The sequence below is a fragment of the Tamandua tetradactyla genome, chromosome 25 (genome assembly GCF_023851605.1).
Source record: "Tamandua tetradactyla isolate mTamTet1 chromosome 25, mTamTet1.pri, whole genome shotgun sequence".
NCBI lineage: Eukaryota > Metazoa > Chordata > Mammalia > Pilosa > Myrmecophagidae > Tamandua > Tamandua tetradactyla.
The window spans coordinates 11,944,493-11,968,888 of NC_135351.1; the positions used below are offsets into that span (position 1 = coordinate 11,944,493).

Sequence of the window (24,396 nt, forward strand, 5' to 3'; positions counted from 1 at the left end):
TTTTCATTGCTTGAATTTTACCTGTCTGTTATTAAGCGATGCTTAGAATCTGGAATAAGGGGGTCTGTTATTGTTTCTTCAACCTTCTGACTCATGAAACTATAGGCAAGCTATGAATTTCTCAGATGTTCTGTTTTTAGAAAAATGAGATTGCACAAATGCCTCAATAGTTGAATTCCCCCACCAGGATTGCATCTTACATTTGTTCCAAGTTTTAATGTGTATAAGGAAAGCTTTAAGCATAATCTCATCTGACAAAACAGCCAGCACTCTACTTCTATACCAATGTCTTTTTAATTGTCTTTTGATATGTACCCCATTGCTTTTAAAAATGTTTTCTACATTAAAGAGCTTTTCTTAAAAGTATATAATTTCTTGACATAGGGATTTGTTTTGTTCTCAGGTGTGTTTATTTTACTTTTTTCTAATGTGGAATTTTTCTCCATTGTCAGTCATATTTAATTCTTAGTTTGATCCCATCTACTGAACTTTGGTGTATTCTTGGGCTTTCTCAAACGAAATCCCAGAACTCTTAATTATTTATTCTTTATGTATTTATACAGAAACTTTCAGCAGATTTAGATATTAATTCTAATTCTCCACCCTAGTTTTCTTTGGAAAATTTCTAGGTATCTTCTCCACACTCCTTTGTCTTAAAGAATTTTCAAGGATATTTCTTTTATGCTTATTTTAAATTTCAGTTGGAAATCTTTCTGATCTAGTCATTATCTTTGTTTCTGCCGTTTTTTCTTCAGTCCAGTCAAGACTCCATTACTCTGACATAACCAAAAAAACCCAGATGCTGTCCTTTGATAATGTCTTCATAATCAGTGTTATTTCATTTCTGCACCTTTTATTCTCTTTTTTCCCCCCAATTCACCATGTTCAATTGGAAGTTGCTTTCACAAGTTTGGGTTTTCTAACCAGGATTTTAAAATGACTAAAAATTTTGAACATTTTTGATCAGTCCAGTTTCTCTTTGCATAACTTACTGAAAGTAAAACTTGACATATTCAGTTTCAGTTATCAAGAATGTTCTTGTGACTTAGTTTACTACTGGATTAACCACATCCATCAACATAATCCCAACTCCACATTTCTTAGTAGAAGCTCTCCAGACTCCATGAAGAATTGTTTTCTTTCCTACATTACAACATCATGTGGCTTACATCTTAGAATAGGTGAATGGAACTGAATCTAAAGATCTTCATATCAGTTATATAGAACAAGTGAAGCTATTTCTTCCTGTCCTCTTTTATCCCCACCCCCACCCCCCTTCTTTCTTCCTATTCCTTCCCAGTGTATCTTTTTAAAGTTCCAGTCTTGGGCTATTCTCTCAATCCTTTCCAAGGGTTTTGCAATTTGTCTAATAATTCCAGATATAAAGAGTCTCATCTTTCAAATCCTGTCTCATGAGCAGGAATAGTCCCTTACCTTTGTTGTACACATAACTATTAGATGTCTTGATCAGGAAGAAAACAAGAGTACATTCCTTGCTAGAGTAATTTCAAAATACCAGGGGGAGATTTCTCATTTTCATGCCCATTAAATATAAAGGCATATTATAATTCTTTTTAGTTCACTCTAAAAACTTGCCCTAGAAGCTACCAGTCACTTCTGAGCATCCAGTCCAATGAGGACTCCCTGGAAACAGGGTCTTTGTGACAGCTTGCTTGCTTGCTGATAGCCTTGGCTTCTGTCCTAAAGTGTTAGCATTTACCACTTATTAGCAGCTAATGATATTTCAACCCAGTTTTCTTCTGTTGAGACCCCAGTGGAAGCCCTTCCCTAATTTTATTGTTGCCATTAATAAAAGGGCAAAGGTAACATTAAGTGTATGGGGGCTCAGGCATCTCAATACATCAGGGGGTACCTGTCACATATGCTTTCTGTCACCATTTGTACTATGCTAACATCCTGCTTCACCTCTTTTTGGCATCTAGCAGTATAGGAAAAGATTTCTTCAGTGGCCTAAGACATAAAGTGATTGGAAGAGCTTCCTTCAACTTTCTATTTTGTGGAATAAACACAGGTTTTTGCATATTTTATTCCATTGGTTCCAAAACTTCCCACCCAAGTGGGCCAGAGCTGCAGTGACAGGGAGGGGAGGGGATGGAAGCCAATAGCTCTCATGTCCATACTACTGGGGCTACTCAACAGCACAACTGCGGTCAACAATGAATCCTGTAGTGTTCATGGGTTCTAGAGATCTCATGGCAGCGTGTATATGCATGTGTGTGTGTGAGGAAGGAATTGTTGAAGTTAAGACTACCCCAGGGAGAACACTCCAAATTGCTTGTATAGCTGTTTACATTAAAACAGCAGAAATTCCAATGGATATAGTTGTTTCCAGGGTTCTCTTCTGGTGAGCAGAGGGATGAAGCTGTGTCTTAAGTAAAAGGTCAATACTGCATGTGCAAAGAGATTCCAGAAAAGGGAATTCACTTTTGGCATAATGGATTGAAGGAAAGACTGTAGCAGCAAAGAAAGATAAAGATATCTCAAAACCAAAATCTTAGTTTATTCTTACAGAATTTTCCAGTGGGGAATCAAGAATCAAACTTTGGGGAAAACGAGGGTGTTCTAGTTTGCTAGCTGCCGGAATGCAATATACCAGAAATGCAACAGCTTTTAAAAGGGGAATTTAAAAAATTGCTAGTTCACAGTTATAAGGCCGAGAAAATGCCCTAATTAAAACAAGTCTATAGAAATGTCCAATCTAAGGCATACAAGGAAAGATACCCTGGTTCAAGAAGGCCAATGAAGTTCAGGGTTTCTTTGTCAAGTGAGAAGGCACATGGCGAATACAGTCTCTCCTCTGGAAAGGCACATGGCAAACACAGTCAGGGTTCCCCTCTCATCTGAAAGGGCACATGGTGAGCCCAGTATCATCTGCTAGCTTATTCTCCTGGCTTCCTGTTTCATGAAGCTCCCCAGGAGGCATTTTTCTTCTTTATCTCCAAAGGTCACTGGCTGGCGGACTCTGCTTCTTGTGGCTATGTCATCCTGCTCTGCTCTCTCTGAATCTCTTTCCTTCTCCAAAATGTTTCCTCTTTTATAGGACTCCAGAAATTTATCAAGACCCACCCAATGGGCGGAGACATGTCACCACCTAATCCAGCTTAACAACCACTCTTGATTAAATCACATCTCCAGGGAGATGATCTGATTACAGTTTCAAACATATAGTATTGAATAGGGACTATTCTGCCTTTATGAAATGGGATTTAGATTAAAACATGGCTTTTCTAGGGGACATGCATCCTTTCAAACCAGCAACGAGGGTAATTCATTTAAACATCGCCTTGCAAAAAGAATTATTTGGTAATACTTTTAAAAAATATTTCTCATTCAAGCTCTCCAGTACTTCTGTGTGGAACAACCTAATAGCATTGTAATTGAAATACAGTAAGGCTCATGCTTTTTTTTTTAGGTAGGGGTAATTTCTAACCTATTCTTGCTCTTCTTGGCTTCTGATTTTGCAATTCCTTTCTTTCTTTCTTTTTTTTTTTAATGTATGGTTTGAGCTCATTCTGGTTCGAGATCATCTATCATTTTGCTATCCTGGGTGAACCACTCACCTTGGCATGGTATCCAGCAAATATACTTCCCTATTTGGTTTGCTCCTACTGCTGGTATAGAATCTAAACAAAATTCTTCCCACACAACAGGGGCAAAGACATTTAGGTTCTGCAACAGTTTTTGAAAATTTACATTTTATAGCTGGCACAAATAATCCACCAATTCATTCCTTTTTGATGACCTTTTCTCTTCAGAATTTCATATAGGCTGTTTTGTAGAAAACATTGTACACTGAAATCTGGTATTGCCCCAAAACATTTTCGAGGTTCTCTTACACTCTTCTTCGTGAAACTCTTCGCCATGCTTGTTGGAAGGTCAGTCTCCTTTTCTGAGGTATAGTAAACCCGGGTGACCTCCTGAAAAGCGTTTCTCATTAAATCATCATTGCCTTTGCTGCTTCACATGAAGAACCCAGTTTAGATTGTTCCCTAAAGGTCCCCAGCCTCTTTTTCACTTGTGTATCTTTGCAAAGCCTCACCTTCATTTTTCTTTACATGGAATATTCTTTCCTCTCCACTCTTTCCTGTTCACAACATTTTCAAACTTCAAAGGACAATTAAGTCAAATCTTCTTTCATGAATCCTTGCTTCTTCCTCTGAATCCTGCCATTCTGGTAGTTGGCTCCACATTTATCAGTCACTTAATATTGTTTTTTGATATTGATTTTACTTACTCTTGTATATTGTATTGTTTGTATTTCATCGACATTGTTTTCTATTATTATGTCTTATCTCCCCCACTAGTTCCCTGAAATTAAGGATTTTTATTTTTAAAAAATAACTTCCAAAGCAAATGATATGGTCGGATACATACATGATCAACAGGAAATCATCATCGATGAGTACAAAATCATTGCATTAGGAACAAGCTTGATAACATCTTAAATGCAGCTTTCAGGGAAAAAAACCCCACATAACTGGCATAGTCATGCATTTTGAAGCCTATTAAAAATATAAATACAGAATATGGTCAGTCAATCATGGTTTTCTCCATCAAATACACTAAGGAAAGGGAAAATACGTAGCCCGAATTATGAAATGTTTAGCAAACAGATATTGGTGTACTGAATGCTGCCAACCCAATTCACTGCTCAACAAAATTACTATAAATAAGACAGTACTGAGGAGGAGTGTTAGAGATGAAATGGGCAATGAGGTGGAAGGAGTTGCAGCTGTTTCTTTTCATTCATTCACTGAACTCTCTGTAAATATTGGTATGGCTTGCAAAGTGGCAAGCAGCATTTCTGTAAATTAAAAATGACTGCTCAGATCTTGGCAAGAAAACCTGGGGTCTGAGTGTCAGGCAGAGCAGACAATGACATCATACTCTGTGATCTTTCTCTTTGGCTCTTCAAAAATGTTTCTAATTCATTTGCTCCATGCGATTAGAAATATATATTTTCAATGGAGCCAACTTTTTACCCAGAAGGTATTCAATGCTTGTTTTAGAATCATTTTCCTGCAGCTTTCATTTTGCCACATGAAACGGGGCTTGCTTATATTTTTATTTTAAGAGTTTTTTTTTGCATTATATTTCCAGATAGACAGATGTCTTTGTGTCATATCGAAATGACATACCAGAGTTTTAATGTCGCCTTTTTTGTATTTCCATATTTAATTACTTGCATCACATTTTATTAGTATATTATCTGATGAGGAATTCTGACTAATTAATTTCACCTGGAATTGTTCACGGGCGTATGAAAAATTGCACTTGGCTATTTGCAGAGACCAGCTGTGTATTAGAAATATCTGATCCCCATCTGCAAGATTAAAAAGAGTGCAAGAAAACAGCTGATTGTAAAAAACAGTCACTTTTCCTTGTGCCCTGAAGGTATTATTATTGGCAGATATCCCTTATTACTCAGCCTATATTCCAAACATTAGCTCAGAAGTTTACTCTGAACATAATTCAGTGGGACGACTTTACCTTCCATCATTTTGGGTTTAATTCGTAGAAACGCTAATACTCTCGGTTTCCATTCGTATGCACGAGCTCCCTGCCTTTCAATTCCAGCCTGACTCGCAAACGGCCAACTTCATTTGGACAGCAAATCGTTTTGGCCCAGCCGGCAGTGGAAACCAATAAACAAAAATCTGGGAGAATGGTGATATGCTGCTAAAATGATAACCTCCCTCATTGCAAGTGGCCTCTTAGAAATGCAACCCGGTCCCAGAGTATGACTCCAACTCGCAAATGCCTGTTTTCACTTTCTCCCCATCTCTGTCTTTTGCTACGTGTTTTCTGTTTGGATTCTTTGTCTGCACTGACAACAGATGGTGTTTTAATAAAGTCCAGTAGGAATATCGCTGTGAGTAAACAATCCAGTGCATGCCAATTCCATAATTGCCGGGTACTGATTCAGCCCTTACCTGCTACATCCAAACTGGGAGGGAACCAACTGCGCTCACACCTAGCGGCAGCAGCCTTGCGCCGCGCTCGCAGCTGTGGGGTGTTTCAGAGCGATCCTCACTGCGGAAGGTAAATTGCAGCCCCAGCCCGGCTTCTTGGCATCGGCTCTAGAAAAGGGATGCCATCTGGCTTGCCATCAAAGCGTGGTCATTGAGTCTCTCGGAGATGAAGTGGCTTTAAAAAAATAAAAATAAAAAGAAGAAGAAAAGAAAAATCTCGTGTTATTAAAAAAAAAATGACACTCATGAAGTTATCTTTCTCTTTACAGGCCCAGTATATTAAAAAATAACAGTTTGAGCTTCCTTGAGCAATAGTTTGCAGTGTTGTTTATTTCCTCACTGACTCCCACGCTTAAAGGGATTTATAGTCTAAATCTATTATATGCTAATGGAAAATTTAAATTCATTGGATCTGGCCAAGCACGGCAGTAATTCTCATTTGTGTCTCTTTGGGGAAGGGCAAAAAAGTTAGGCTAGCTATCTGAATTGTCTGAGATTTTTTTTTTTTTAATTGTAGATACATACATTCTTAACTCTTTTATATTTTCAAAAACGGGGGAGGTGAAGCAAATGAAGATGCTGATACAAACGTATGCTATTTGTCCCTTTTCAATGGCCTCCTCAAGTACCTGCTAACTAGAAGCTAAGCAGAAGGCTCTGGAAAAATATAAATGCCTTTGGCAGACAGAAAAAGACAACGCTGATACTTTACTCATCTTGTAAAGGCAGAAAAGACAAAGTCAATATTTGACTTACGTTGTGAAAGCCAACAGCATGTGATGTTTATCTAGGGATCCTATCTTAAGTGACATTCAGTTTCATCAGATACAGCTATTTTCAACAAAGTGTCCCAAGCAATATTGGTAGTGCCTAAAATTAAACAAACAAAACCAAAAAGAAAAAGATGAACTACAAAAACTATAGAAAGCAGCACTCACAGTTTGTCCACTTGCTGACATACCAGAGAAAATCCTCTTTTCCTGACTTATTTGTCCAAGTAAATAAAACGTAGTAAACTGATATGACATTTCCCAGAGTTTATGTCAATTTTTCAACAGAGGTTGCTAACTCCCCAAATATACTGATTGTAATGTGAAAAAGGTAAAATCCGATTATTTTCCTTTCCATAGAGTTTTAGATAAAATGGTCCTGTTTTTGCGGTTAAAACAACTGCAAAAGCAGACAAAATAGTCTGTTCAAAGCTTTTTTTATTCTTTAAAATAAAAAGTCACTTAAAATTGAAAGAAATTTTTCAAGAGGACTACAAGGAAGACTCTCAGAGACTCTAACCCTCATTTGCCAATATTCTATGTCACCCCTTTTGCTTTAGCATTCCCTTTCTATATATCTAGTTACAAGTAAAGAATAATTTTCCTGAATCACTTATGGGTATATTACTTTTCTATTGTTACTATAATGCATTGCCACAAACTCAGTGGTTTCAGACAACACAAATTTATTATCTTACAGTTATTGGGGTCAGAAATTCAAACTGCGTCTTACAGCACTATAATCCAGGTATTGGCAGAGTTGCATTACTTTTGGAGGCTCTAAGAGAGAATCTGTTCCTTTTCAGTTTCTAGAAGTTTCCATATTCCTCAGCTTGTGACTCCCAGCAATCACAATGGGCTGACCAATGCTTCTGGAATCACCTCTCCTTCTTTGACGCTAACTCACCCTTTTCTTTTACTTGTGATTCCACTGGGAGCACCAAAATTATCCATCTCCAGATCCTTAACTCCTTGACTTACTCACATTTGCAAAGTTCCTTTTGTCATGCAACACAACATATCCACAGGTTTCGGGAATTAGGTCATGGACATATTTAGGTGACCATTATTCTGCTTACACAAGAATTAAGTTGGAGACATAACCCTGACCCACCAATATGCTTCAGTATGTATTTCCTAAGAAAAAGATTTTCTCTTATGTAACCACAGCAGAATTATTAAAATTAGAAAATTATCCAATCCACATTCCATAATCAAATTTCATCATTAATAATATTCTGAATAAAATCTAGTATCACACACTGTATTTAATTGACACAATTCTTTGGTTTAACTTAATCTAAACCAGGTCCTTCATCTTTCTTCTATTTATTCCTTACTTTACTATTGGTGGAGAGTTTAGGCCAATTATTACATTAAAGGTTCCTCTATTTTCAGTTGTCTAGTGGTTTGCAATGATTGCATCTAGAGTATGCAATTTTGGGAGGGGGTTGCATGGTCCAGGAATCGAACCCGGCTCTCCCAAATGAAGGCAAGCATTCTACCACTGAACAACCCGTGCACCCTAGACTGTGCATTTTTGTTAGGAATGGCAGAGAAGTGATTTTGACCCTCCTTAGTGAATCCTAATGGGAGACACATGATGCTAATTGTCCCAATACTAGGAACCATAGCACTGATAACCTGGTTGAAGTGATGTCCACAGATGTCTACACCATGAAGTTATTCTTTTTCCCTTTGTAAGTAATAGATCATTTTTAGACAGATACTTTGAAATTATATACATTCACAGCTTCTCATTTAAACTTCCCCAATTAGTTTTGATCTCTGTTAATGATTTCCTACTCCATCGTCCCTTCTATATTTATTAGTTTAGATTTTATCATAAGCAAGAGCTTTCCCTTTCCCCCCATTTAGTTGTTGAATCATTCATTTATTGGTTATAATCGTTGTTTTTGCTATGGGCAGCTCATGTTTACTCAGGAGAGCAAAATTATAAGCATCTCTTCCCAAATCCGTATTCAGTGACATAATGTTGGTAGCTTGAAATTGTCTACAGTAGGAAAATTTACTCCATAGAACTACTATTCTGGTTTTTCTTTTCAGAAAGACAGTTTAAAGCATACCATAGGCTATCAATATTTATTTTGCTATCAATAACTTACTGCTATCAATAATATTTTGATCAGATTGTCAGATTTGACCAGTAGGAGTCCCTTCAAGCTATGTCCTATGACCTTCTGACATATCTCCATCATTACTGGAGCATTACCTGATTTTCTGGCTTAGTGTGATATTCTAGGATCATCTTGTACAGCCCTGAAATCACTCTTTATCCCACGTAAACTTGCTTCCTTTTAGAGGAGAATCATATTTGGAAATCAAGTTGGGTGCTAAGGTATCATAGCTTTCTCAAAAAAGAGAGTGAATATACAAATACACCTCTATCTATTTATTTCTATATCTATATGTTCTAGTTTGCTAGCTGTCAGAATGCAATATACCAGAAACGGAATGGCTTTTAACAAGGGGAATTTAATGAGTTGCTAGTTTACAGTTCTAAGGCCGAGAAAATGTCCCAATTAAAACAAGTCAATAGAAATGTCCAATCAAAGGTATCCATCCAGGGAAAGATACCTTGGTTCAAGAAGGCCAACGACGTTCAACGTTTCCGTCTCAGCTGGAAGGGCACATGCGAGCATGGCGGCGTCTGCTGGCTTTCACGTGGCTCTACCAAAAAGGGAGTCTCTCCAAAATGTTTCCTCTTTCAAAGGATTCCAGCAGGCAACTCCACCTTCAGTGGGTGGAGACACACCTTCATGGAAATCATCTAATCAAAAGTTACCACCCACAATTAGGTGGGTCACATCTTCATAGAAACAATCAAAATGCTCCCACCCAGCAATATTGAATGAGGATCAAAGGGCATGGCTTTTCTGGGGTCCACCACAGATTCAGACCAGCACACTATATTAAAACAGTGAGTTTATTGCGATACCTCCAATTGTAGTCTAAAACTACCAGGAAGAAGTTTGTCTTCCTTTGTTCCATATTTGCAATTTTCTTTTCCAACAGTGAGAAAACTGGCTCCCATTATCCTCAATATATTTACTCATTTGCCCAGTCCTCAATAAGACAAAATATTTTCAGAATTCCTAACCCATCTCAGTGTGTAAAGCGGTACTAACAACTAAAATTTAATATCTGTTTGTAGTTCTTTGTTCAGGTAAAGTTTATATAACATGAAATGCACATACTTTATATTGAAAATTTGATGTTTTGACAAAGGTGTAAACTCAGCACCCTCACCTCTTTAAAAGATAAAGAACACATGCAACTCACCAGAACATTCCCTCATGACCCTTGTTGAGAAATGAAGAATTGTCTTCTAAAAATATCCATCCCTCATTTTAATAATCGTTTTCTTTTTAGTATGAGCACACCACTCCATCAGCTACTCTGATTAACCTAGCCAACAGAAGCTGTGTCCAAATCCAGTCAGTTTATTATATGCAATGTTTAATGAGGTTACAACTAATACAGCTTCAAACAGCAGCACTGACCTCAACCATGCCTGTAGCGCTCTAGACCCAACCAATTGAATTAATTCCATAAATCATCAGAGTTACCTTAGAAAGCCAGACGGATTTCTACAACATTTCGATATTGACTTTTCTACTACCCAAAGCATGAATCCAGGTACAGCAGGATGTGTGAACAATTGCACGAAGTCTACCTTGACCAATCTATGTGTCTTTTATTTGTCCCATTCATCTTTTTTGTTCTTCTATTTCTATTTGCCCTATCCATCTTGTTGCTGTGGTTCCTTCGTTTCCTGTTTCCTCTCTTGAAATAATCAATTTTGTTTTAATACTTTATATTCTTCTATTTCTCTTTTAGTTATACCTCTTTGCATTGTTGTGGGTTTTTTGTTTTGTTTTGTCTTGCTTTTGGTTGCTGCTCTTTATTTGACCATATATATCCTTAACTCTCTCTTCTCTCCTTTTAAAAATCCTCTCAATTTTGCTGCACAGTTATGCTTATTTACTGTTTCAATCACTTTGCTCTGTGATTTCAAATTTTTTTTCTATTTACATATTTTACATTCACTGAAACTTTCTGTTGTTGTCTCTGATATGCTTTAATCCTATCCGGTGATTTTATTTTTGGAATTCCCATTCTAGAATTTCCACCTTTACTGTTATTAATAGTTTTTATTTGTTTATTTTTTTGCTGGTATTCCTATCTGTTGATTCCTTACGACCACATTTTCCTTTAAGTTTTTGAATGTATTGATAATGTTTGCTTAAAAATCCTTTTGTTCTAAATTTAGTATCTAAATCACCTTCTAGTCTTTCCATTCATTCCTTGAGTATTGGTAATGTTTCACATTCCTTCACCCACTAGAAATTTTTATTTTATACTAGAAATTATGGACAGAAAGAAGTTTGGATTATGATGTTTTTGGGGATTAATTCATTTACCCCCTAGATAACATGTTTAAGTCTTAATAGGCATTCCTGTCAAAGTGAACCTATTTACAAAAGGGCCCTTTGAAGAAGTTGTTATCAGTTAAGGGGTGAACTCATTTGAAGATCTTATTTTGATAAGGGCAAATTGCATCAGTGTGGACCTTAATCCACAGGCCTAGAGGCCTTATAAAGAGGAAATTTAGACACAGAAGTCACTAGAAAGCAGAAGTCACGAGAAGCCAAAGAGGAGAGAGTTCACCATGTTATGGAAAATTGCCATCACCAGAACACTTTTGCATTTGAGAGAAATCACGGACGTGGTGACATCTTGATTTTGGCTTTGTAGCCTTCCAGACTGTGAGCCAATACATTCTTGTGGTTTAAGCCAACCCCATTGTCTAGTAATTGTCATAGAAGCCTTAGAAGACTAAGATAGCTTCCTCCCTTTAGAGAGCATTAAGTTTTGTTCTGGTAGGCATTTAAATTACTAAAGGATCATTTTGGACTGGTCATGCTTATTTTAATATTTTTTTAGAATAGGTCTATTTTAGCTTTGAACTTAGTCCTATAACATGCCCCTTGTAGGCTATGGTTCTCTTACTTCTTGGCAATGGCTTCCTGGAATCTCTAATGATTACCAGTGTGCTCACTGAGGTCTCTCTCTCTCTCTCTCTCTCTCTCTCTCTCTCTCTCTCTCTCTCTCTCTCTGACTGGGCTAGAACTTAAAAATCTCTCAGCTCTGCATAAGCTCTTGTATTATTCTCAATCCTGTGGTGTGTGATCTCTTCTAGGTCTTTTGGAATTTTGTACTGTATATATGTAGCCAAGTCCAAGGCCATGTGAATTACCACGCAGATTTCTGGAGCCTCCTCTCTACATAGCTCTCTTTTCTGAAGTATTTGTCCTCCTCTGATATCTTTCCTCTCAGTTCAGTAAGGCCACCACTAGCATGGCTTCTCTCCTGTGTTCTGTGGCAGGAGAATCACTCTACATAGCAATCAGGAAGTTTGTGGGTTGACTATTGAGCTCGGTTCGTTTGCTTTCCCACCTCTCAATAATCAAGACCTGAGACATCAATTGTCCAATGTGTAAAAATAGTCACCTCTATATTTTATCTAATTTTACAGTATTTTTTAATGTGAGGGCAAGTTCAGTGTCAGTTACTCTGTCATAGCCACAAGTGGGACGCAAATGGTTCTCTTTCCAAACAAAGTAACAAATAAACGAATCAATGATTCATTTTGACCAATTGATGTGAGATGGTTGGCAAGTTGCTTATTCTTTGCCTCCATTCTATGCTTGGAAAGAAGGATTTTATTGCAAGATAGCTGATGCCATCTTCTAGCTTTAACATTTAGAACCCAATAACATTCATCAACTGTATAGTAAGTGTGCAGAAATAAAATCAATAGATTTGCATGTTGAGGCATATTGAAAGCATTGTTTACTTCAATTACAAAAGTGTGAGTTGTTTAGAGATGGTCCTGTCTACCTTATGGTTTAGAGCCCCCAATTGAGTGAGTATAGACTAGAGAATATCTCTCCTTGTATTAAAAAATGTAGCAGAATAACCAGTGAATAAAAGTTAGTTCTGATACAACATCCTTCATTGATGCTGGAATAGGAAAAAAGATTAAGGTGTTTTAAAGTTTAAACTGTGTGTTTACTAAAATGCAGATTTCTGGTCCCCATCTTGAAACAACTAAATGGCTTCCCAATTAAGAGGCAGGAATATGCATTTTTAACAATCATCAAAATGACCTTAGTGCAAACTAAAGTTTGAGAAATGGACTGTCTGGTAATCTCATTTAATAAAATACTTATTTTTTTCTGCAGTTCATTTATTCTTTGGTTACACTTAAATCCCTATGGATTGTCCAGCCAATATTCTACTCTTTATTCTCTATGACAATGAGAGAAATAACAATCAGATAAACTAATCTGTAATGATATAAACTGGTCAAAGAAAATAATTCTATTAAATGTATTTCCCACCACTGAACCTAGGCAGTTCTTAAAGGTCTATTCTAATGAAACCTATGGAAGTCATGAGTAAATGGCATCATACATGCGGATTTAACTGCCTACTTTACAAGAGTCACAAGTGGATATCAAGGGAGATCATATGGACTAATATGAATGTCATTATTTTTTCAAGTGGCCTTTCTCAATGAGGGTTCCCAATATGAACCACATAACACAGAAAATGACTTGAGTGACTATTTTCTCTTTTATCTCTGAGGGATGGTGCATGCACAGGCAATAAGTCAATCAGCTTTAAGGCTTGATTCTTTCCTGGAAAGAAAGATTAAAGGATTTGAAGAATATAAGAATTAGGCTCAGAACAGAAGTAGAATGAAAAATGAGCAAGGGGTACACAAAGCTTGCACACTGGAACTACAAATATGTGAGTAGACTAATGATCTGATCCATTTTCTCTGGATCCCATGGTAGACCTTCTTTAAAAGTTTTCCCTATTTGGGAAATACTAGAGCTGACCTACATAAGTATCATTGAGCATGATACAACATAGGCAAAACCTCAATTACTTTCCCTGATGCAAAATAATTTTTAAATAAATGGTGGCTTTTATTAATGTTGATAATGGCTAAAATACTAAAGAATAATATTACTTATTTTGGAAGACAATTATGAATTTATTTTCAAATAACTGTTCTTATTTTAGAAACATTTTGAAAATATTTAAGAAAATGCCTTAATTTGTTAAATTAAATGTATTTTTCAAAAATATTGAAAATACATATCTGTCATTAATTGGGGACATTATTTCTATTTTTCCTCCGTTTGAATTCCCCCCAAATTATCTAAGAATAAATATTGAAATCGCTTCTTTAATATGCCATGAACAAACCGAGAAAAATTTCATACTGTGGAGCATAAAAGAACTATGTGTATCACTATTTTGAACCATGATGATTACTTCAAACTTTATACAATCATATCATAATATTTTAAAACATTTAAAAATGATTTTGCTATAGATGATGATCTCCAAACCTGTATGCTTTCCTAAGTTTACCAAAGGTATTACTAGGTATTTCTAACTGCCTATGATACTATTTGAATGTCTGACTTAGTAAATATTTCAAAATTTCTTATATCTTATTTTGAAACTGTTCTTTTAATTGCTATATGTATATATAGCCATTTCCTTGTTTTGAGTAGTCGTGCTCTGGAAACTCGCAGTGTAGTCTTGTGATTTCTGGTCTCCTTGAGAATAGAATTTCTTGTGATCATACCAGTATCCTTGTATGTTGACAGTTACAGTAATGATATGTCAACATTTTATGAATAGTTAGCTTTGAAAAATACTCACATGCCAGGATGTGGATTTTTCAAACAATTTAATGTGCTGCCATCTGACAGCAACACAGACCTTTGTAGAAAAATGTTTTCTTTCTTTTATATTGACCTATGGTGAAATGAAGATTTTACCAATATGAAATTTCTGATAAATGGCTCCTTACCCAGAGGAATAGAAAGCTAGATAGCTCACTTTCACTGTCTCTCTGTATCTCTCTCTCTCTTTCTCCCTTTCTTCCAAATATTTGTGTTGGTGGAACTGAATGATGAATTATAGTTCATTCTCCAGTTAAGACTTTGAAACCTTTTAACAAAAATCAATATTTTTTTCTTATAACAACTCTCAGTTGTAACTAACAAATATTTTGTATCTATTAATAGAATTTATAGAAACTTTCAAAATAATTTCTGCCACTGAATAGCAGTAGCAGTATTTCTTATTGAGATTCCCTTTCTAAAATTACATTTAGATGTGCAGCTTTATATCTGCCTTATCTTTATTAAAAAGCATTTGTGGAGATAACAATCCTTTGTTCCATCTTATTGGGGCTGCATATACACTTATTCTTTCATTATAACTTTTATTTTGAAGGACAGGAGAAGAAAAATTTGTGTGGCCTAATTTAACAAAAGCTTGCTGATCATAACTGTTCACACAGGGTTAAAGAGGTTGAAACTAACAAATTGCAGCCTTCTGAATGTACTGTTTTTTTTTTAAATATGTCTGCTCTTGAGGAGATGTATTTAAGTTCATCATACATTTACATAATGTGGATTATCAGATTTTATCTATGTAGTGAGCAGCGTTTTTTCTTTAAAAATAGTCTTGCAGACATCTCAATTAGAAAGCATAATAATTATGTATATATATATGCCTCTAACAGCAGAGCCCCAAAAATATATGAAACAAATATTGATAGATTTGAAGGAAGAAATAAACAGCTCTACATTAATAATAGTAGGAGATTTTAATACACTACTTTCAATAATGGATAGAACATTTAGACAGAAGATCAATAAAGAAATACAAGAGTTAAAATATATCATAAACCAACTAGACTAACAGACATATATATAGAACACTTCTCCCAACAGCAGCAGAATTCATGTTTTTCTCTACTGCCCCAGAGTCATTCTCAAGGACATACCATATATTAAGCCAAAAAAGAAGTATCATTAAATTTTTAAATATTAAAATCATAGAATGAACTTCTCTAGTCACAATGGAATGAATCTAAGGAGAACTGAAAAATTCACAAATATGTGGAATTTAAACAACACACATGAAAACAACAATGGCTTAAAGAAGATATCACAATAGAAATTAGTAAATATATTGAAGTGAATGAAAAGGAAAACACAATATGCCCAAAATTATGGGATGCAGCAAAGGCACTGCTCAGAAGGAAAATTATACCCTCAAATGGTTACATTAAAAAGGAAGATCTCAAATCAGAGGCCTAACTTCACAACTAGAGGATTTAAATAAAGAAGAACAAATGAAACCCAGAGCAAACAGAGGAAAGGAAATAAGAAAGAATAATGTAGAGATAAATTGAGTATGAAAAACTATAGAGAGAATCAGTGAAACTAAAATTTGGTTCTTTGAAAATATCAGTAAAAATAGGCAAATCTTTAGTTAGGTAGACAAAGAAAAAAAGAGGATGTAGACAACTAAAATCAGAAATGAAATGAAAAAGAGGACATTGCTACCAACCCCACAGAGAAAAAAGGATTAAAAGAGGATACTATGAACAACACTAAGCCAAAAAATACATAATCTAGATGAATTGAACAAATTCCTAGAGTCATAAGAACTACCTCAACAAACTCAAGAAGAAATAAAAGACATCAACAGAACAATAACAAATAAGTTGATTGAGTCCATAATCAGTAGCTCCTAAAAACAAAAACCCAAGACCAGATACTGTGCTGGTGAATTTTCCAAACACACCAAGAAGAATTAACACCAATCTTGCTCAAACTCTTCCAAAAATATGAAGAGGACTAAACACTTAGTAGGTCATTCTATGAGGCCAGCATCACCCTCTACTACTAAAGCTAGTAAAGGTACCATATTAAAAGAAACTACAAACCAATGTCTCCTAAGAATATAGATGGAAAAATCCTCAGCAATATATGAGCAAGCTGAATCCAACAGCACATAAAACAAATTATGCAACATGATCAAGTATGATTTATCCAAAGTATGTAAGGTCATTCAAACTAAAAAAAAAAAATTAATAAATCACGTTAATAGGATAGAAGGGAAAAGCACATAATCATCCTAATTGATGCAGAAAAGGTATATGATAAAATCCAACACCACTTCTTCTTAAAAACACTCAGAATACTAGGAATAGAAGAAAACTTCTTCAAAATGATAAGGACATATATGAAAAACCAACAGCTAACATCATAGTCAATGGTGAAAGACTGAAAGCTTTCTCCCTAATATAGGAACAATACAAGGATGTCCACTGTTGCCACTGTTATTCAACATTGTATTGGAGTTTGAGCCAGAACAGTTAGGCAATTAAAAGACATAAAGGCACTTAAATTGGAAATAAGTAAAACTTTCCCTACATGAGTAGGGCATGTTCATATATGTAGAAAATCCTGAAAAATCCACAATAAAGCTATTGGAGCCAATTAACAAATTCAGAAAAGTACTATGGTATGAGATAAACATGCAATCAGTAGTATTTCTATACACTATGGATGAAAAATCTGAAGAGGAGTTTACTACAGCAATGAAAAGAATCAAATATTTAGTAATGTACTAAACTGAGGATATAAAGGCCTTGTACATAGAAAGCTCAAAAAATTGCTAAAGAAATCAAAGAAGACTTACATAAATGGAAAGACATTCCATTTATGGAAGGCTGAATATTGTCAGTATGTCAGTTACAACTAGGAATAGAAGAAACTATTTACAGATTCAATACAATTTCAGCTGAAATTCCATAGTATTCCTAGAAGAAATGGAAAAGACAATCATCAAATTTATATGGAAGGGTAAGGGACCCCAAATAGCCAAAACTATGTATAAAAAAGAAGAATGAAGTTGAAGTACTCACACTTTTCAATTATAAAACTTATTACAAAGCTACAGTAATCAAAGCAGCATGGTACTGACAGAAGGATAGCCATATTGGCCAATGGAATTGAATTGAAAGTTCAGAATTAAACTGTCATATCTATGGCCAAATGATTTTGACAAAGGTGCCAAAAAAAGGCCACTAAATGGGAAAAAAATAGTCTCTTCAACAAATGGTGCCGGGAAAACTATATTTCTACAGGCAGTAGAATGAAGATGGACCCCTACCTCACACCATATACAAAAATGTACTCAAATAGAATAAATGTCTAAGTATAAAAACTAAAACTTAAAAGAACTAAAACTCTTTTAAGAAAACCTAGGGAAGCATCATCAGGACTTGATGCTAGGTGATGATTTCTTAGACTTTACACCAAAAATATGAGCAACAAAAGAAAAAATGCTATGCTAAGGACACTCAGGGCACACACATTTGCTTAATTGTGGCAGATGCCTAATACCAGAAAATTCAGCAGAATAATTAAGTAATTTTTAAATCAATTGTTAAAGGTTGAGTGTGGACTAGTTTTAGAAAATAGACTCTCTGGAAGTTGCTGACCCAAGAATATTTCATACCCTCTAAGAGGTTTTTCTCCAAAGACTTCACTGTCTGCTCATAAGCAAGACTGGAGACAAACAGAAAGTCAAATAGAGAGTCTCAAGAACACTTTCTTCATTGAGTAGGCCTGGAAGAAGAGAACATTGTCTGCTACAGGGAAGACATGAAGCCCCATCCAGATTCTTTTATCTCATCCTCTATTTAACAAAATACTTGAATTGCCTGGAAAGGGCAATAAGTTCTGTCTCTTTAAGATGTAATCACAATATAGAGTAGGTGTGTTAGTTAGATTCAGTTGTCAACTTGGCCAGGTGAGCATACCTAGTCTTGCTGCTGCAGACATAAGCCAATGGTACGTGAACCTCATCTGTTGCTAATTACATCTGCAGTCGGCTAGGAGGCGTGTCTGCTGCAATGAGTGACGTTTGACTTAATTGGCTGGTGCTTAAATGAGAGAGCACAATGTAGCAAAGCTAGCAGCTCGCCATTCCTCATCTCAGTACTTGCAGCTCAGCCCAGGCCTTTGGAGATGCAGAAAGAAGTCACCCCGGGGAAAGTTGTTGGAACCCAGGGGCCTGGAGAGAAGACCAGCAGAGACCATCCTGTGCCTTCCACATAAGAAAGAACCTCAGTGGAAAGTTAGCTGCCTTTCCTCTGAAGAACCAACAAAATAAATCCCCTTTTATTAAAAGCCAATCCGTTTCTGGCGTGTTGCATTCCGGCAGCTAGAAAAGTAGAACAGTAGGAAAAAATAATTAACTGAAAAGAAAATACAACATATGTGAGACGCAGATAAGTCCATGCTTACGAGGACCTTTATAATATCAAATGCTTACATTACAAAAGAAGAAAAATCTCAGATAAAAGATATGTCACCTTAAGAAACTTGAAAATGAATTGTAAATTAAACCAAGGAGAGGAGAAGAAAAATATAAAGATAAGAGTGGAAATCAATAAAAATTGAAGGTGGAATATTATGAAAAGAAATGGATAAAATTAAAGTTTGTTCATTGAAAAGATAAAATAAAATGATAAACCTATAGTTAGTATTACTGAGAAATAAGGTCATAAAACAAAAATTACAAACATCTGCAAAAGAAGAGTTTTTAGACTAATAATGAAATACTATGAACAAGTTTGCATCCATAAATTCAACAATTTTGATTAATTGGACAAAGTTCAAGACAAACCTGCCAAAGCCTAACCGAGAAGTAGATAACCTGAAGAGTCCTATATCTATTAAAATAATTGAATCTGCATTGAAAACTTTTCCATAAAGTAACTACAGGCTGAGGTAGCCTCAGGGGAGAATTCTTCCAAATATTCAAGAAAATAATAAGATCAATTATATGTAAAATATTCAAGAATATTAGAGTGACTACATCCCAATTCAATTTATAAGGCCAGCCTTATCCTCATACCCAGACTAGACAAAGACATTTCATTAAAACTACAGACAAATCTCCTGAGCATAGATTTAAAAATCTCAATAAAATACATTCAAACTGTATCAATCAATATGCAAAATATATAAAAACATTATGAACAAGTGGGCTTCATCCTAGATATGAAAGGCTAATTTAACATTGAAAATCAATTAATTTAACTCATATCATTTAATCAATTAATTTAACTCATAAAATCATTTCGATAGATGCAGAAAAACCTTTAAAAATTTTTCATCCATTCATGATGAAAAGTCTTTGTACAATAGAAAGAGAAAGGATATTCTTTTCTGATAAAAGGATTTAATGAAAAATCTACAGCTAATATCACATTTAAAGATAAAGACAGTATATTTTACCCTATGACTCAAAACAAAGCAATGATTTTCACTCACCCCAAATTTACCCCCTATCTTACTGAAGATATTACAACGATACATGAAGAAGAAATAAAAATTATTCAGATTGTAGATGAAGAAATAAACCTGATTTTTTGGACAACATAATTTTCTTTGCAGATAATCTCAATGAATTTAACAAATAAAAAACTATTCTAATTAATAGGGAAGCTTAGCAAAGATAAAGCATACACTGTCAATAAACAAAATCAATCACTCTCTATTTGGGAACAACAATCAACTGGAAATTGAAATGCAAATTAGTGCCATTTACAATAGCACCAAAAATATGAAATATCTGGTATAATTTAAAGTGGATTCTATATGTGCAAGTTCTATACTCTGAAAACAACAAAATACTAATGAAATAAATCAAGTAACCTCTCCAAAATGAAGAGCATACCAATTTCATGGATTGGAAGACTCAATATAGTTAAATGTCAGTTCTTCCCAAACTGACCTATAAAGACAATACAAATCCAGTAGAAATGCCAACAGGATATTTTCTAGAAATTAACAGACTAGAATTTTTATGGAAAGGCAAAGAAACTAAGTTTTGAGAAAGAAGCTCAAAGTGTGAATACTCCTACTATCTGATCTTGAGACTGACTATAAAGCCACAATGATCAAGACAGTATAGAATTGGAGAAAGAATAGAAAAATAAATCTATAGGACAGAAGGCAGAGCACAGAAATAGACCTATGAATATACTGATTTTCAACAACAATGATGTCAAGGAGGTAATGTAATGGAAAAAGGATTTTTTTTTTTGCAAAAAATAATGCTAGAAAAGTTTAATATACATATACAAAACTTTAAAAAAATAATTGCAATGTATATTTCCTATTTTATACAAAATTCAAAATTGGATCAAAGACCTAAATGTAAAATGTAAAACTATAAATTTCTAGAAGAAACACTGAAGAACATATTTGTGACTTTGGTTTAAAAAAGATTTGTTAGATATGACATTGAAAGCATGATAAGTTAATCATTTAATAAATTGGTTTTCAACAAAATTAAGAATTTCTGCTGTTCAAATACAGTGTAAGGATAATGAAAAACATAAGTCGATTCTAAGAGAAAATATTTGCAAATCACTTATCTGATAAAGAACTAGTATTCAGAATATGTAAGGAATTCTCAAAAACTCAATAATAATATAACAGTAATACTTAATGTGAAAAACTTTGAACAGACATTTCATCAAAGATACAGGGTATACAAGTACAAGAAAAGATGCACATGAAAACATCATTTATCATTAGAGAAATGCAGATCAGTGTTACAATGAGATACCACCATGCATTCACCGGAGTGGCTAAAGTAAAAGATTGACCAAACCAAGTGTTGGTGATATGGAGCAACTGGAATTCATACATTTATGATGGGAATAAAAAATATTATATCCACTTTGAAAAACATTTTGGCAGTTTCTAATTAATTTAACATGCACTTACTATCCTGTACTTACTACTTCTAGGTACTTATCTAAGTGAACGGAAAGCCAACATTCATGCAAAAATGTATAAGTGAATGCTTAGAGTAGTTTTATCCCTAATTTCTAAAAGGTAGAAACAGTAAATGTCCCTCAAGTTAGGGATACATAGGTGAAATGTGGTACATCCATATAGTGGAATGATACTGAGCAATAAAAAGGCAGGAATCGCAATCTTCTACCAGGTCACTTCTCAGAAGTGTCAACCCCGACACGGGGTTCTTTGCTGCCCCAACAGCGGCTGGAGCTCCACTCACACTCATAAGGAGCCAGAAGCTCACAGGTTGTGTGAGCTCTTTAGCACACCTGAGAGGCAGAAATTTCTCTGCAGCTGGGTCGGCGTCTGCACAGGAAGTGGATGGTGCCAAGTCTGCCAAGAGAGTGTGTCCAACTTCCTCATCACACAAAGCCAACGAGAAGCAAACATCCAAGAAGTTTAAGTAGGACAAAGATAACCTTGTGAAATAAGAGCTACAGAAACGAGAAACTAAATGTGTAAGTGCTTCCATGTGCAAAATTGCACCTGAGGCCCCTTGTGGAAATGAGCCTCTGGAGTTTGCTGGAAGGGGTGTACTGTTTCCAGGAAATGAAGCTGGTGCCTCCATGCCACATGAGGGCAAAGGCCTTTGCCTCAATCACTGCGGAGTTGCAATGATGATTGTTCAACAAAGACTGGAGATGGCCCGTCCCTGCCAGCCTCTGAGAGCAGCTCTGCAGTGTGTGATGAGTCAACATGAGAGGTAGAGAAAGTCCAGAAGCCACCACTTCAGGTGGACAACAGTATCTTTCTCAATGAGGACAGCAATCAGTCAATGCCAGAGAGCCAATTCTTTAGAAACGTCGAGCTCAGGCAGGTCCTTCCACCATTGTTCATCCTGTCCTCCAATGAGCAGACGAGAGTTCCAAAAAATGCATTTCAGAGCCAGTGATACGGAAATGTAGATAATAAGACAAATAGAAAAATTTCTTTCACATTTAGTCAGATAACAATCCAATGACTTAGCAGAGTACAGGATTTATATAAAATTTATCTCCAAGAGAACTTATTCTTAATCAAGAACTGATCCATAGAAGCCAAGAAATAATGCAAAACACAAAATATCCTGTGACAGATTTATTTATCTGAACTGCTGTAACAATCCTTGAGATTGTAAAGCTTTCATTTCCATGTTGCTGTATTTTTTATATGTGTATATATATATATAGTATATAACATGTAAGTTTATTTTTCATTATCATATTTTGACCATTCTTGTGATTAGTTCAGTGCCAGTTCTAAAGAACTTTTTATCTGTATATGATGCTAATATTTACTTGGAAATTTTGCTGAATATATATATAGGAAAGAGACAAAATATATTTCAAAAATAAAGAAAGGAAGGAACTGATGATAAATGCAACAAAATGGATGGATCTCAAATGCCTTATTTTAAGTTAAATAAGTCAGACATGGACTTGAGGTTTGTTTCATATGAACTTTTGGAAGTGGCTGAAGTATGAGGCAGAAAACAAATCAGTGGTGGAAATGGGTCTTTGGTTTGGGGAGGATTGCAAAGGAGCAAATTGTAGAATTGTTCTGGGGTGACTGACTGAACTGTCCTACAACTTCATTGTGGTGGTTGGTGATTACATGAGTGTATGTTTTTGTCAACACTTTCAGAACTGTACCCTACAAAAGGGTGAATTCTGCTGTATCTAAATTAACAAAAATCACATTTGGTATGGCAGAGAACACAAAACAGAGTTTCTGTAGATCATAGTGGATTGAATATATCATTTTGTTTTTCTTGTGATAAAATTGCCTTCTACATACTAAAGCCATAGCTATTATTTATAGAAAGTTTATGCTATTTGGAGGAATGCTTTCATTTAGGTGCTTATTCATGCGTAAGTTATTCTGTTAGGTGTTGGGCTATAATGATGAACAACACAGAAAAACTTCCTGCCTTCCACAGAGTGAGAATCTCTTGGTGGGTCAGATGTTATCCAAATAGCCATGCAACTAAACACAAACTTTTGAAAGTGTTTTGATAATAAAATTATTTGATACTGTGAATTTATAAATGTAAAAGACTTACCTATTCTGGAAAATTAGAGAAGGCAACCCTGAGGAAGTAAGCTTTGGGCTGAGATCTAGAGTAGAAATAAACATTTACTTGATAAAGCACAAGGGAAAGTAGTCAAGGCTAGAGAAACAGCATATTCAACCAGCCTTGTTAAGAAAGAGCTGTGTTCAGCTGAAGGCTCTGGGAGAGGAGCCATGAGGACAAAGAAGCGATTGCATGGCAAAGGATTACCTGAAGACCTAAGAGAGGACTTGTGAGTCATTTAAAGTGGTTTAGTCTTTATTTTCAGAATAATTGGAAGCCTTTACAAGGCTTAAGGGGCAGGGGGAGAGTGAGCTAGTGGGTGAGTGATAAGTTTAGAAATGTGTTTTTAAAAGCTCACTCCAACAGTACTGAATTATATGCATAAATGTGGTTAAAAGGGGGAAAGTTTACGTTGTATAAATGTTACTAGAATACAACATTTTTAAAAAATCCATGGAACTTCACAACCAATATCAACAGTGAACCCTAAGTTAAACCATGGACCACAGTTAATAGTACAATTATTAAAATGTGCTTTCATCAATTGTAAAAACAACAAAAAGATCACTCTGGCAAAGTACAGAAGACCTATTAAACTGAGCTAGAGGAAGTACTTCAAGTGAGAGATTATGGTAGTATAGGTAATACCAATGGGGAAGCAATGAGAAAAGTATAATTGAGTGGTATGTAGGATGTAAAATCTATAGGACCTGGTGCTAAACTGGATATGGGATGAGAGAGAGAAAGTCTTTACACATCATTTATCATCTTCTGTCTTTCCAAAT

At 35.3% G+C, this 24,396-nt stretch overlaps 1 pseudogene; it reads left to right on the plus strand.

Moving 5' to 3' along the window:
* The first annotated feature begins 5,761 nt into the window (after window positions 1-5,761).
* On the plus strand, window positions 5,762-22,463 carry LOC143668767 (UPF0688 protein C1orf174 pseudogene; annotated as a pseudogene).
* Window positions 22,464-24,396: the final 1,933 nt, after the last annotated feature.